At 35.5% G+C, this 15147-nt stretch overlaps 1 pseudogene; it reads left to right on the forward strand.

The window, feature by feature from the left end:
* The first annotated feature begins 5576 nt into the window (after window positions 1-5576).
* Window positions 5577-5927, forward strand: LOC148758563 (NADH dehydrogenase [ubiquinone] iron-sulfur protein 3, mitochondrial pseudogene; annotated as a pseudogene).
* The last annotated feature ends 9220 nt before the right edge of the window (window positions 5928-15147 follow it).

The raw sequence follows: 15147 nt of genomic DNA on the forward strand, positions 1-15147 counted from the left end.
AATCAGAGTTTAGAAAAAGTATTTGTCACCCAAGGCAAATACTTGCTACGTGGCCTTAGTATTCCCATGATTTTCCTTTTTCATTTCATTTTCTCCAAGTATTCTTTCAGCCAAGTCCTTCCTACTCTTCAGTTCTATGCTAGAGATTAGAAGACGTTCGTTTCTATATAACTCTGCTAACACCTACCATGTTTCCTCAAAAATAAGACCTAGCTGGACAATCAGCTCTAATGCATCTTTTCGAGCAAAAATTAATATAAGACCTGGTATTATATTGTATTATATTGTATTATATTATATTATATTATATTATATTATATTATATTATATTATATTATATCATATAAGACCTGGTCTCATAATAAAATAAGACCAGGTCTTATATTAATTTTTGCTCCAAAAGACACGTTAGAGCCGACTGTCCGGCTAGGTCTTATTTTCGGGGAAACATGGTAGTACTTTATTCCGTATTCAGAGGAGAATTTCCCTGTGCAGTTTAAATAACATACCAAGGACAATGACAAAGCAGAGCCCCGTAAAGATACCAAACCGTCACGTTAGCTAAAGTGAAGTTCCATTTTCTTCAGAGGAAAGGAGCTAATGTAGATTTTTGTCTGTTTTCATGCTGCTACCAAAATGTGAGGATATCCTCTATAATCATGCGGCTTACATAATATCTTAGTCTACTTGGTGTTCTTGTACCAAATCTTGTCAATGTGTCTATTAACCTTTTCTATTTAGGATGTATTAACCATACATTTTGATATTATACATGATATGGCATAAATATTGCAGGCACAAAATTTGTTCATTTCATTTATAGAAATGAGGAACTACCAAATCACTATAATCTCTCAAAATGCATCTATATTCTCATTTAGAGCAATAGAGCAGAAATATCAACATTAAGGATTATAATATCAATTTACTCTAGGATAGACTGGCAAACTTAAAAGTATGAAGTTTATCTTTACCCTCGGCCTTCTGCACAGTGCTTAAGCTGCTTGAAGTATTCTAATTCATACCAACCAACCTTAGAGGGGCCAGTTTCCATGGCCTCTTCTTCTGCACCTTAAAAATAAAAATAAAATTGGATTTTCCTGACAACCCATGATTCAGGCTAATGAACTTACTCTCAATTTTATTAGAAGCCGTCTACTAACCATAACTCAACAACCCAAGTACTATTGAACTGATAATTACTACTCTGTCCCATCTTAGGCTTTTCCAGCCTTTGCTAGTCTTCAAAACAGATAAAAATCTTTTTGCATATAACATGTACATTTGGGGCATAATTGTCCTTAGTAATTTAATAGCCAGTGTTTTTTGACTCGGTTAGGAATTCAAAGAGGTCTTTTAATTACCTGATGAAGTTTTGTCAATTACTCAGTAAACGACCTTATTATATTAATGCCACATTGAATCTCTTTTACGAATATCTAATCATATGCAAGGATTTGATTGAGGCTATTTTTGTGGGGAAACATCCTGGCAATGTGCATTGAGAATGCCATTTTAACAGATACGAGTTACCGTTAACAAAATCAACACCATTTACTGATTAAGTACACCATTGGCTAATAAAATGTACATATATGAGTGTGTGTGTGTACACACACACACACGAACATCAGACAATTAAGTTCACGAACTCATGCTAGAAAAACTGCTACATACCTCATCGCTGAATATCACTAAGTCACCTTTGAAGTACTCCCCTTGGGAAGCTATGCACCAACGCCAGCACCTAGTCCACCCTTCAAAGCAATTTTGGAACTCTTTTTTCTGGAATGGCCATCAGAGCTGTTGTTGTATTACCCTTGATGTCCTGAATGTCATCAAAATGTCTTCCTTTCAATATTTCCGTTATCTTCAGGTAAAGAAAGAAGTCATTGGGGGCCAGGTCAGGTGAGTATGGAGGGTGTTACAATACAGTTATTTGTTTACTGGCTAAAAACTCTCTCACAGACAGTGCCGTGTGAGTTGGTGCATTGTTGTGATGCAAGAGCCATGAATTGTTGGCAAAAAGTTCAGGTCGTCTAACTTTTTCACTCAGCCTTTTCAGCACTTCCAAATAGTAACCTTGGTTCATTGTTTCTCCAGTTGGTACAAATTCATAATGAATAATCCCTCTGATATCAAAAAAGGTTAGCAACATCGTTGCAACAAGTTTGCGAACTTAATTGTCAGACAGCACATATGTGTGTGTGAATGTGCGCACATACGTGTGTTTGATTGTATTTTTCTCTAATGCTTTTCTGAAGTACAATTCTTTACCATTTTTCCAGGGTCTGATGTGAACCTATCTCACTTCATAGCTAACAACACTGGAGAAAGAACAGAATAGTGGAAGAAGAAAAGAATGTGTTTATACTCATGAGTTTGTGATACTATGTAGCTAAGTGAAAATTCTATTAAGCCATTCCCACCAATTCCTTCTGGATTATAGAATTAATTGAATACAATTTCTTAGTGAGTATCTAAGTGATCATCTCTCTCTTTGTAGCTTATATGTCATGTGTCAAGTTAATCAGTCCTTTTCCAACAGACTAAGATGGCCCGACAGGATCCTTTCACACCCCATGTAATCCCCTCCCCTTGAGTGTGGGCAGAACCTATAACTTGCCTCTAACCAATAGAACACAACAAAGGTGATAGGATGTCGCTTCTGTGGTTACACTGAATAAGATTGTAACTTTTAGCTTTCTAGGAGACCTCCTGGATGGCTTTGATGAAGCAAGCTGCCATGTTGTGAACTGCCAATGGAAAAAGCCATGTGTGGCAAGCAAAGAACTGAGGCCCTCAGTCTAACGGCCTGCAAGGAACCAAATTCTGCTAACGACCACATGAGACTGAAAGTGGATCCTTCCCAGTTGAGCTTTCAGATGAGACACCAACCATGGCTGACCCCTTGATTGCAACCTTGTGAGAGATCATGAAGCAAAAGATTCAGTTAAGTAGTGCCCAGATTCCTGACCCACAGAAACAGTGAGATAATAAATGTGTTGTTTTAAGTTGCAAGTTTGTGGTTATTGATTATGTAGCAATAAATAACCAATACTCAGTAACCCAGATGTTAATAAGAATATAGTCAAAGTATACTTTCTTATAGGCATTTTTTTTTAAAAAAATTGAAATATAATTGACATAAAACGGCAATTCTTTTTGCCATATGAAAAAATTTGCATATTTGTTAATAAATTAAATCTTTGGTTTATTCTGAACCTTTGTGGAGAGTTATTAAATGTTATTATTTGAGTACTAATAATTCTCTAATTTTTATAACATTAATTATCAAACACATAAAATATTATAATATTAGATATTAGAGAATAGAGACATAAAGGCAGTGAATTGAAAACTCTCTCAAACCAGGTTCTGTTTTTCTTAGTAACAGTTGAATTCACCATTAATAACAAATGGATTCAATTCTTAGTGGATGAAAATTTAGATAGTATTACAGTTCTACTATTCTGCCCTTTCAATGATCAACTAGTCTTCTCTTTAGTTATGTAAGAAACTATATTTGCAGCTCCATTCTCTGTCTGCATTAGCAGTTCATCATCATTCTTCAATAATGTAATTAATATGAATACAAGTATGAAGTATGCAATTTTTGTACTTAATGCATAAATAAATAATACAAACAATAATTTTCCAATGACACTCTAAATAACAGCTAACTGCGTAGATGTAAGTCAGCCCAATTGATAAAAGATGATTCAGTACATACAAAACATTCAGTTAATCAAACTGCACATATACCATATAGTTATCTACACCCCAACAAAAATATAATAATGCCTATTAGAATCTATGGAGACAATCCAAGTTAATGCTGCAGAGAACTCTACAGAATTTATCCCTAAAAAATATCTTCATCGACTCTCCATTGAACCATAATCTGTGCAATTCTTGTTATTTACTGAATCTTATATCTGGAAGACTTTCAAGCATTTTCACACACATTGTCCTGTTGAGGTTTCACAACTGCCTTAAAGTAGGCAGGGAAGTTATAATTAACCCTTTGTCTAGATCAGGAAATGGGGAGTCAGAGATGTTAATTTATTATTATTTAGGGCAAACTGTTGAAAGCAAAATGGAAATAGAGGTCTCTCATTACCTTTACAGGCATATTGTTGAAAACAATATTTCAACAATATTCCATTTGGGCTGGCTGTCATAGGAGAAGCCTGGGCAAAACAGCACCACCTCTGCAGGAGGAAATCTTGATTTCTACTCGACTACTTAGTTCAGAAAGCATTTCTACCTCCAAGCTTCTCATATAAATTTAGGCTTCATTAGCCTCAGTTCAAAGTAATTTATTTCAGAGACCCGTAAACATATTTAATGGCCTTCTCTTGAACTGTATTGAAATCACATTTTAATTTATAAGGTATTCAAGTTTTCATTAAAATATTGTTTGTGTCCCAATTATAATAGTTTATAATCCCTTTGCCCTTAGTAACTCCATCATTCCTTGAAATTCTATCTCAACCCCTACTTCTTCCATAAAACCTTCTCCAGTAATTTTATCAAATATTAATCTTCACCTTCCTTAACAATTGTTAACATTTAACAGAGCATTAATTTAAGGTACAATTTGATTGCTTTAATGTTATGCATTTAAGTTAGCAAAGCTAGCCTGTTTCAGGTCTCTCTTATACAACCTGCTTTCAGTTACAGTTCAATATTGCCATAACACAGCCAGACTTATTTAAAATGTGGTGCAATATTACTTCTATATGCATTCAGGGCACTTTATCCTAAATTTTATCCAACTTGGAACCTTATTACATGTTGCCTTTTACTGTTTTCTAATTGTGTCTTCTCTTATACAAGATTCTGTGGTTTTTGAGGACCAGAGCTCTATCATAATAATAATTTATATGATCTATACGTAGCCCAGTGCGAAGCACATTATAGGGCCTCAGAAGTTAGTAACTGGATAGCTATTATGACAGAAATGCATGGTGGAAATATCAGCAGGTAGACAGGTTGGAAAGTCTGGAATGTTATCAGAACATTGCCACTCACTAGTTACATGATTTTGGACAAATCATTTAACTCTCTATTTCTTCACTTACAACATGAAGAGATTAAATTAAGTATCTGCAGATTTATCTTCCAAGCTGATATTGAATTAAAATAAGAACTAAAGAGAACAAAGTGGTGTAGCTTCACTTTTCCTAAAATAATTTTGAGAAAAAAATCAAAGCAAAATAGTTTAGAGATGCTGTACAACAGGAAAAGCACATTCATTTATTGCCACCCTTAAATAGGGCCCAAATCAAAGAACTACATATGGATTTTTCACATTTAGCATCATTAGTTCCTCTTGGAAATGGCTTTTATTCTGTCTTTTGAAACCTAGACTTGACTAGGTCCTTGACCTTACATGCTCCAGAGAGTCTGCACCTCTAACCTCAGGTTATGCCAAAGATATTATTGTCCAAAGTCCCTTCTGAGAAAAGAATAAAAAAAGGAAGAAACACAGACTATTATAGGCTCTCTTCTGGCCTAGATCATGCAGGACTGATTACACCCTGTTTTTCTTCTTGACAAAATGTTAAAATATGTCAACAGAGGTCAATGCTGTGATGGCTTGTATGACACCCATTGAGTCCACTGTCTCTGAGCACAAGGCAGCCAATTCGTATGAGGCAGAGATATGGGACCTGTTTGGAGTCTTCTTTGCTAACCACCCTGACTTAAGAAGGATCCTGACAGACTGTGGCTTTGAGGTACATCATTTACAGAAAGACTCCCCCCTGTCTATTTACGTTGAGTTACGTTATGACAACGAGGTGAAGCGGGTGATGGCCAAGCCAGGGGAGTTGGCCCAAGAGTTCTGCAAATGTTACCTGAATAGCCCATGGGAGGCTTTCCCTGCCTATTGGCAGCCTCCTGCGAGTCTCAAGCTTTAAGCTGGAGACAAGACACCTGAAACCAAGTAGCTCCAGGGAAAGAATGTGAATACTAGAAAGCACCTTATATGTAATTCAGTGTCTGTGTAAATAAAGTCCTATTTAGAATAATAATAAAAAAATCAACCTATGTAGACATCCATTCCTAATACCTCAAATTAAATATATCAAATGTTTCTTTCATCATATCTAAGATCAATCTACAGATCTAACAAAATCCCAATCACAACCTCAAAAATTACCAAGCTGACTCTAAAATTTGTATGAAAAATCAAAGACCTGCAATACCCAAAATAATCTTGAAAAAGAGCATAATAGGAGGACTCATCCTCCTTATTTTAAGACTTACAATAAAACCACAGTAATGAAAACACTGTACTAATGACACGAGGCTCAACAAATAGATTGATGAAGGAGAATAGGGAGGACAGAAGTAAATCCACACTTTTACAGTTTTTTGTTCTTCAAAAAGGTGCCTAAAGTCTCTTCAAGAAAGGTACCCACGTGACTCTAACTCCCACTCCACATCATCATGTTGGATCATAAACCCAAACATAAATGTTGTGACTTAGGGGTAATCAAAAGTTTCTTAAATGGGTCATAGAACACAATAACCATTCAAGAAAAAAATAAAAAGTGAGACTTGATCAAAAGTTTAAACTTATGTTTATCAAAAAATACCATTAAGAAAATGAATAGGCAAGCCACAGACAAGAGAAAATATTCACAAAACATGTATCTGATTAAGACAGGTACCTAGAACTGCACGGTCCAATATGGTAGCCATTAGCCAATGTAACTGTTTCCATATAAATTCATTAAAATTAAGTCAATTAAAAATATATTTCATTTGCACTAGCCACATTTCACATTAAACATATTGGACTATACAGAAAATTCTATTGGACAGCATTGATCTAGAATGCAAAGGAATAACACAACTCATAATAAAAAGACAATCCAATTAAAAAGTAGACAAAAAGTTTGAAAAGATGTTTCATAAAATGAAGATACATAAATAGCCAATAACTACATGGAAAAAAGCACTCAACAGGGAAATGCAAGTTAAAATTACAATGATATATCAGTCACTACATATCCACCAGAATGCCTGAAATTTAAAGGAATGGCAAAACCAGATATTGACAAGGTTGTGGGGTGACTTGAACTTTCTTTATTGTTGGAAATTTAAAATGGTGTGATGACTTTGGAAAGTAGTCTGGCATTATACGACTTAAATACACAACTACCATACGACCCAGAAATTCCAGTCTTAGGCATTTATTTACCCAAGAAATCTGAAAACATATGTCCCACAAAGACTTGAAAACAAGTGTTCATAACAGCTTTATTCATAATAGACCCAAATTGAAAATAGCCCAGATGTACATCAGTAGAAGAACAGATTTTTAAATTGTTGTATATTTATAAATAAAAGGCAAAGAAAAGGAACACATATGCAACAAGATAGAAAAATGTCAAAAAAAATATGCTAGTGAAAGAAAACTAACACATGAGAAAACTATACATTCATGAAAGTGTATACTGTATGATTCCATTTATATGAAATCCTGGAACAAGCAGAACTAATCCAGGATAGAGAAAAAATTAGAACAGTGATTGCCTCTGAAGTAGGTGAGGGCAGGAATTATTTAGAACACTTTCATGAGTTTTCTGGAGTGATGGTCGTGTTTCATACTGTCTTAGTGGTTTGAGTTACCCTTGCGTATGTGTCAAAACTCAGCAAATATACACTTAAGATTTGCACATTTCACTGTATGCAAATTTTACATTTTAAAAACTGTATTGAACTCTAGTTATTGATACACATGCTGAAGTATTTAGGGAGAAGTATACTGATATCTTCAATTTACTTTAAAATGCATTAAAAATAAGATGGATTAACGATGGATAATGATGGATTAACGAGAGAAATGAATAGATGGATAAATATGTGAAGAGTAAGTAGAGTAAAAGTTAATAGTGAAATCTAGGTGGTATGAATAGATTTCCCTGTAAAATTATTTCACTCTAAAATTCTTCCAGCTTTGATATATGTTTAAATTTTTCATAGTAAAATGTTGATGAGAAAAAAGATATCCCATTGGAGGTCCCTCAAAAAATTAAGAATAGAATTACCATATGACCCAGCAATACCTCTCCTGGGTATCGTCCCAAAAAATCTGAAAACATTTATCCGTAAAGACATATGTGCTCCAATGTTCATTGCAGCTTTATTTACAGTGGCCAAGACATGGAAAAAACCAAAAATGTCCTTCGATAGATGAATCGATAAAGAAGTTGTGGTATCGTAAACCCAATGGAATACTACTCAGCCATAAGAAAAGATGTAATAGTACCGTTTACGACAACATGAATGAACCTTGAGATTATTATGCTGAACGAAATAAGTCAGACAGAAAAAGTAGAGAACCATATGGTTTCACTGATATGTGATATATAAAACTGAAAACAACAAAAGAACAAGACAAACAAATGAAGAAACAAAAACTCATAGACACAGACAATAGTTTAGTGCTTACGAAAAGGTAAGGAGGGAGGGGGATGGTAGATGAGGGTGAAGGGGATCAAATATATGGTGATGGAAAAAGAACTAACTCTGGGTGGTGAACACACAATGTGATATATAGATGATGTATTACAAAATTGTACACCTGAAATCTATGTAACTTTACTAACAATTGTCACCCTAATAACTTTAATTATAAAAAAAAAAGAAAAAAAAAGATATCCCAGGATTTCCAGAGACAGAATTCCAGGGTTAAATTTCCAAAATAAAAATTGAGACAAAAATCATGAAGTCAAAATCCTGTTTTCTCTTGCTCTTTTCCATAGGTTCAGCCTACAGGCTCCTGAGCTGTACTTCTCTAACTCATATTGGATAATTCCACCCCTTCAGGAATTCTGTGTTATCAAAAAGAAAATACTCAGAGTCCTTGCAACTACCATTTTTACTTAAAGCTCTGTTTTTTATCTCCTGTGCAAGAGAATAGGCAAGCTCTGACTTAGACTTCCTGGATCTTGGTAATCCCACCCAAATAAAAATGGGAATGAGAACTGACTAGTAATATTTTTTCCAAAAAATACAGTTAAAACAGAGAGTCAGGAAGAAAAGAAAATGATTTAAAATAATGTAGGCAATACCATTCATTCTTTAATAAAAGGAACCACTTAACTACTCCTTGGAGAAATGGCTGACTTTAGGACTGGGCAGGAAATACACAAGGTGAGCCTGGAGCGTATTGCAGTGCCAAAAAAAATAAGGAAATGCTTTAAAAAAAAAAAAAACTCAGTGATGGGGGTATGTCAAAGGGACACAGGACCCAACAGAAAGAGCTCCCAATGGCCAAAGCTAGAAAAACTTGATTAATAAAATAAAGTACTATTAGATTATAACCCAAAGTATATAATATGCATGAGTTTATACCAATATAAATAAATGATGAATAAATAAACAAATGGGAGAGGAGATCATCCTGAAAGAAATCCAAATAATTTAATGTAGATACTTCTCCCTCAAGGAAGTTGAGCATAACTCCCTATACCTTACATGTAAATAGTGACTGTCTTCCAAAGAGTATAATATGGAAAGGGTAGAGGGAACAAACTTTACAGTAGAGAAACCTGACAAACACCTCAGCCAGATGATCAAGGTCAATATCTACAGTGATAAGTCATGTTGATAGTATGTACCTTTTATATAATAAAACTTTGACTGGTCTTCATCCCTGGTTCCTGGAAAGGAAGCTCTATATACTTGGAATTTCCCAAATAATAGGAGTGACTTTGTTATTGATGAGCCCCTTGGACCATACCTGAGCTTATGCCAATGAGATAACTTAGGATGGAGGCTGGCCATGCTAGAGAGACCAACCGTGTGATTAGAGGGTTGGGCCTTTGAGCCAGGTAATATCAGCTCAGCCTGACCTCCTCCATGAAAGGGAGGTGTACTAGAGATTGAGTTCAATCAATCAGTCATGCCTGTGTAATGAAACCCCACCATAAAGGTGGAAGGGAGGGAGCAGTTACCAAAACCCAAAAGAAAATGGTGAGGAAGTCACTTTGAAAGAAACAATGGCCTTTGTTTGAGGAGCACTGGAATGGAGTTGGGGTGATAAATACCTTAATCTCCCTCATTCTCCACCCTCAGACCTCCTATCTGCTCCTCACTGCCCAAGCCTAACAAGAAGCCAGTGAGTATGGAAGCCATACGTGTGATCCATACAGGTGAGACTCCTGGGACAGAGAGCTGGTAAATGGTGGAACTAGAGGGACAAACAGAAGATATCTGGCACAGAGTTGAAGTGTGATAGCGTAAAAGAGCTAAATCCTCATCTACCACAATAAGTCAGTTTTTAAAAGTGATGAATCAAAAGACTGTAGTCTATGGATATTATTTAGCCTATGGATATTATTTAGTAGAAAAGTAAATGCCACACGAAACAGCTGCTAATGAACATTTCTGAAGAAGGTAACTACATGAGAAAAGTGCAGAGGTAGGAAAGTTCAAGGATTACTCAAAGACCAACTAACCCGGTTTGTTTGTACCATAAGGAATCTTTTATGGAAAAACGGGAAATAAAACTGAAGCGACACATTTGGGTCATATTGTGGCAGTTCCAAATGCCAAGCTGAGGATTCTGTATTTAAACAGTGTTGAGAGCCTCAAGTTAAGGGAGTGACATAATGAGAGCTCCAAGTAAGACTGGTCTGGTAGTGATATGTAGGGTTAATTAAAGCAACAAAATCCTAGATAACATGAGACTAAGTAGATTCTATTTCACAGTCCCAGTTAAAATTTTCAAGTGTCTAATTTATAATGGTAGCAGTGAGAATGGAAAGGGTGACATTAACATAAAAGATACTTGGAAAACCTTTGAAAGGACTTGTTTACTAAATGGATATAGGAACATAGGGAAAAGTCAAAAATAACTCCAATATTTGAGTCTGGATAAGCTGGAAAATAGTATTGCTAATAGGAAGGGCATTAATCCAGGACAGGAGCAAAGTTGGGGTAAAAATTCATTCAACCAATGAATTGAATTCTCACACATGCCAGGCACTATTGTAGGCAATGCGGATACAGCAGTAAACAAAATATGTAAAAGTTCCTGCCCTCACGGAGCTTGTATTCTGATGGAGGAAGACAAATAGTGGATAAAATAAGTGTTATGAAGGCTAGAGGTCCTATGAAGAAATCCAAAGCAGAAAATTGCAACTGCAATGTGTTGATGTTGAAAATGAGTTACTCTTTACTTATTTTTTAGAACCTACTATGTACCAGGCACTCTACTTAATGCTAGGGATACAATAGAGAGTTCCTCATGGGGTTTGCAGTTTATTAAGGCAGGCAATATAAACCTTTGTCAAAATTAACTCCAGTGAATCTGTCTTAAATGTCACATCACACCCCTGGACTCTATAATACCAGGACTCATGTGAAGACAATGAAGTTTTCTAAGGTTCTGCAAGCCAGGTCTATCTCTCCTGTTACCCCGAGGTCATGGATACTGACAGGGAATGGTAACAGCTACTGACAACAAGGAATATATGCAGAAATGAATCAGGTGAAATCATGAGCATGGGTGGGCAAGGGATGAGCCAAGAACATGAAAAATGTCTACACCTTGGGGACAAGCAAGAAGAAATGGAGCCAGCCAAGGAAATGGGGATATTGTGAGGAGACCTAGGAAAAGCAATCTAATACTATGCCACAGAAAGCAAGGAAGAACAGAGGAAAGGGTCAGCAGTAGACACTGGTGAGCCATTGGATTTAGAGACAAAGAAATCGTTGGTCGTCTCTAAGAAGGTCATTTCAATGAAGTGGTGGAGTTTAAAGGCAGAGGACAAGAGGATAATTGAGTGAGTGTGCGGTATAGAAGTAGCAACAATTTGTGTCTCCTGGAAGGACAAGAAACTGGCACTATCTCTGTCTCTCCCCAAATAACCTTGGCTAAGCAGGGGAAAAGACCCTCCTCCATCCAGGGAGGCCATCTCCTCCATATTATAGGGTGACCCATTCTCCCTGTAATCCCACTCAAGATTTTCCCATATTTAGCACCAAAAATCCCACATGTGGGGAAGCCTCTCAGTCCTGGGTAAACTGGTACTGCTGGCATCTGATATTCATATAGGTGTGGCACTTTGGTCAGGTTTTACATACCTGCTGGTGATGATTGTTTTAAACTATTTTATTGTGGCATAATTTACATACCATTAAATTTACCAGTTCTAGTGATCATTTAAAGCAAGCCTCAACCCAGAATCTGCATTAAAATCAACAAATCAACTGGGGAGATTTTAAAGAATACCAGTGACGGACCCCCTCCTCCCAACTCCCAGGGATGCCTGGGGCCCAGGTATTAATTTTTTAAAAGCAACCCAGTTGATTCTAATGTGTATCCAGGATTAAGAACCACTGGTTTAAAGAACCACACACAGTATCAATACTTCTCCAAGTTTTCAAGAAGGAGAAATGAAATAAGCACTGAAATGGGCATGATAATTTAGGCTTCTTAAAATGAGTAAGTATTTGCAAAAAGTAGGAAAAAAAGAATATTTCAAGTATTTTTTGTTTTGCAGTCTAGTGCCAAATTTGAGAACTTAGATGGATTTTTCATCATTTAATCAAAATGCAGTGTAGTAATTATCTTGCTAGGAAAATCATAATGTATGTCTACATTTTGCATGAAATCCTGCTTCTGATTACACTACAGTCCTACAAAATAAGAAAGTATAATTTTTAATTTTATACAGATGAATAAATGTTTCCTTTGGATGTGTAAAAGAGAATGTTTCCAGATTCAAATCTTTAGTCAGCATTCCAGCAGACTTTACATGAGAAAATATCATTGATTTACGCGTAAAATGAGATTGTCTTTTCTGTAAATGCATTATTCTCTGACTTGAAATCAATTAAAGATACCTTGCTATATCCACAGGAGACTCCCTAACCAATCAATGCTAATTCCAAACAAAAATGTTTTAGCATTTTAAAATTTTATTCACTAAGACACTGGATTGATTCATGATTGAACAGGACTGACATCCAAAAAGTGCACATTACTTGAAATTATTATTATATATACCCATGACTAGTTATAAGTGAAAAAAAGACCCTATCTAAAAGCTATTTTGTGATTAATAATAATACAGTGTTTATGAGTCAGTTTCCAATTTCAGTGAGCAAGAAATATAACTTAGTTTCTTTTTCTACAACTGAACTCAGTCTCTAGTTTGAACCTCATTCTGCCAGCACAAAGCACGGCATAGTCAGGCTCTGTTCTTAGATTCCTCAGTCATGGGTTTTATTGTTTCCTTGGGGCTTTGTCCTAAAGGCAGAGCACAGAACTTCAATACAAGTCTCACCAACATCTCTTTTTCCATTGCCTCCTTGCTGTCTCTCTTCTTCCAAGGCACCCATGGTAAAGAGCATCTATGAAAATCCCACAGCTAACATCGTACTTAATAGTGAAAGACATAATGCTTTTTCCCTAAGATCAGCAGCAAGAGAAAGCTGTCCATTCTTGCTGCTACTATTTTACATTGTCCCGGAGGTTCCAGTCGGGCAAGTAGCCAAGAAAATGAAATAAAAAGCATCCAGATTGAAAAGGAAAAAGGAAAACAGTCTGTATTTGCAGATGATGTGATCTCGTATATAGAAAATCCTAACAAATCTGTTAAAAACTAATTAGAGCTAATAAAATAATTCATTAGATTGCAGGATACAGAAATCAATTTTATTTCTCCACACTACCAATAAACAACACAATAATGAAATTAAGAAAACAATTTCATTTTCAATAGCATAAAAAAGAATAAAATGTTTAGGAATAAATATAATTAAAGAATTATAAGACTTGTACTCTGAAAACTATAAAACATTATTGAAAGAAATTACAGATCTAAATAAATGGAAAGACATCCTATCTTCATATATCAGAAGACTTATTATTAGGATGGCAATACACCCCAAATTAACTTACAGGTTAAATGCAATTCCTGCCAAAATCCTAGTTGGTTCTTTGCAGAAATTGACAAACTGATCCTAAAATTTATATGGAGATACAAGTGACCCAGAATAGCCAAAACAATCTTGAAAAAGAAGAACAAAGTTGGAGGACTTTCACTTCTCAATTCAAAATTTACTACACAGCTACAGTAATCAAGACAGTGTGGTACTGGAATGAAAATACAAATGCAGGTCAATAAAACAGAATTGAGAGTCCAAAAATAAGCCCTCATATTTATGGGCAATTGATTTTAGCAAAAGTGCCAAAGCAATTCTGTGGGGTAAAGAAAAGTCTTTCCAACCAGTGGTTCTGGGACAACATGACGTTCCCATGCGAAAGAATGAAGTTGTCCCCCTACCTCATACCATTTTTAAAATTAACTTAAAATGGATCAGAGACCTAACTGTAAGAGCTAAAACTATACACCTCTGATAAGAAAATATCGGAGCAAATTGTGACCTTGAGTTATGCAAAGCCTTTTAAATCATGACGCTATAAGAACAAGCAACAAAAGAAACAAAGAGATAAATTCATCAAAATTACAAACTTTTATGCTTCAAAGAACACGAACAAAAGAATGAAAAGACAAACCACAGAATGGAAAGATATTTTGCAAATAATATACCTGATGAGGAGCTATATATAGAATATATAAAGAACTCTTACAACTCAATAGTGAAAAGACAACCCGTTGTAAAATGGGCAAAGGGAAAAACAGAAACTCATTCATTGCTAGTGGGAAAGCAAAATGGTACAGCCACTTTGGGAGACAGGTTGGCATTTTCTTACAAAATTAAACACACTCTTTCTATGATCCATCAATTGCACTCCTTGGTATTCATCTAAATGAGTTGAAATACATGTCCACACAAAAACCTGCACCTGAACTGTTTCTTTTTTTAATTTTTTGCTTTTTAAGGCTTCTATTGAGAAATAATTACAAAACTTGAAAAGACAATACAAAGAGATGTGTCCCTTGAACCTTTCACCCAGATTACCCACTGACTCTATTTTACATAACTATAAAACAATATCAAACTCAGGAATTTGACATTGGAACAATGTTTCTGTGCATAGTTTTAGATATAAAACTATTCCATTACCACAAAGATCTCCCTCATATTACCCTTTTTAGACACACCACTATCTCTGTCACCCAGGATTCTTAACCCTTGACAACCCCAATC

The sequence above is a fragment of the Rhinolophus sinicus genome, chromosome 3, assembly GCF_057876585.1.
Source record: "Rhinolophus sinicus isolate RSI-liver-muscle chromosome 3, RSI-T2T, whole genome shotgun sequence".
In the NCBI taxonomy this organism is placed as follows: domain Eukaryota; kingdom Metazoa; phylum Chordata; class Mammalia; order Chiroptera; family Rhinolophidae; genus Rhinolophus; species Rhinolophus sinicus.